This window comes from Triticum urartu, unplaced genomic scaffold (genome assembly GCF_003073215.2).
Source record: "Triticum urartu cultivar G1812 unplaced genomic scaffold, Tu2.1 TuUngrouped_contig_9655, whole genome shotgun sequence".
NCBI classification, from domain to species: domain Eukaryota; kingdom Viridiplantae; phylum Streptophyta; class Magnoliopsida; order Poales; family Poaceae; genus Triticum; species Triticum urartu.
The window spans coordinates 838-2,536 of NW_024120720.1; the positions used below are offsets into that span (position 1 = coordinate 838).

General features: G+C 37.3%; 1 non-coding gene across 1 annotated transcript; it reads right to left on the reverse strand.

The window, feature by feature from the left end:
* Window positions 1–1,116: 1,116 nt before the first annotated feature.
* Window positions 1,117–1,188, reverse strand: TRNAP-CGG. The gene has a single exon. It is a non-coding gene; the product is annotated as a tRNA-Pro (tRNA).
* Window positions 1,189–1,699: the final 511 nt, after the last annotated feature.

Sequence of the window (1,699 nt, forward strand, 5' to 3'; positions counted from 1 at the left end):
CTCATACTTTTTCATTGTATCATCCATGCTTGTTTATTTTCCTTTTTATGCTTTCTTCTTGTGTGTCTAATAAACCTTAAGAAAACCAAAAAAAATTAGTTTTAGCTTTTAATTAGTTCACTTTCCATGCTTGTAGTAGTAATTAAAAAGAAAACCCAAAAAGATTTCCTGTTCTTGTTTTACTTGTTGGGAGCTTTCCTGTGTAAATAGTTTTATTTCTTTTCTTTTCTTTGGGGGTCGATAGGAGAAGACCATGATTAAATTGTTGAAGTAGCTCTTATATGCATTATTGTCGATCTGACAAAGAGCCCATATCACCTTGTCTTCTCCTCTTTCTACCTCTTGAGCACTGCGTTGGTTTTTCCCTAAAGAGGAATTTATCTATTAATCATCTACGAAAAGAATTAAATAAATAGCACCTTCCAAATAAAAATGGCGGCAATTCTCGTGAGCGCTAAATTTTCTTTTTTTACAGCAAGATATCAAGACTTTCCCCAAGTCTTCCCAACTACTTGGCACAAACACTAATTAACACAAAAAACACAACCTAAACAGAGGCTAGATAAATTATTGATTACTAAACAGGAGCAAAAAGCAAGGAATAAAAATAAAATTGGGTTGCCTCCCAACAAGCGCTATAGTTTAACGCCCCTAGCTAGGCATAACAAACAATGATAGATCCTACCAGTGTAACGGTCCGTAGGAGTTAAGGTCACGCATTCCTTGTTACCACAACTAGAGTTGACACGATCTCTACTCGCTTTAACACCTAAAATGCGGTTTCAAAATTAGTCTACTATGTGTTAGCTTCTATCAGACCACCAAATTATTGGGTAAACTAAACTAAAAACGGATAATAAAATCATAATTAAAAGAAATAAACTATCCATGCTAACATGTGGCCGAAGGATTTCTGAACATCGGCGAAAAGCTTTCTCCTTGATCGTTATGAGTGTATGGTGGTACATTTGGAGAGAGAGGAACAGCAAAATATCAATCTCAGGGCAGGGCAGCAGAGCTTTTATGGTGAATTGGTGATATATGGTCGCATTTGTGAGGAGTTGCAAACTTGGCGCTGCTGCATTCGGTCAAATTTAGTTGGGCTTTAAAAAAATAGGGGTGTTCCGAGAATCGAACTCGGGACCTCTCGCACCCGAAGCGAGAATCATACCACTAGACCAAACACCCTGTGTGACCAAATCGCTAATTCTCCTTTTAAACCACGTAGCTTATCAGGAGCTATCCTATGTTTTTTTTTTGTCTTTGCCGATGCTATTCTTTCTCCGTTGATGAGCTACGACGAAAACACTGACTGGCATATTGACATGCTTTTTTTGCCGGTGCTTGTTGTAGGGTAGATGGAAATCCAAGTAAAAGGGACATGAGGAATTGACACAACTCAGCAAAAGAAAAGCGTGAGCATGAATACGTACGGCACTCCAACCATGTTACTATAAGTCACCTTATGAAAATCAAATAATCCCAAAACACTAAGACACAAAAGAGTAGTACTAGTTGCATGCATATTAATTAGACTCTATTTATTAATTGGAGAATCAATGCATGTAATTTCTGTGGCACGTTATTTGGATTTGAAAAGGACTTTCAACTAAGGCTGGTTGTAATGGGGAGTATCATATACTAGTATCATGCATATGATACTAGTGTATGATACTACCTCACTAATGCATAGTATCAC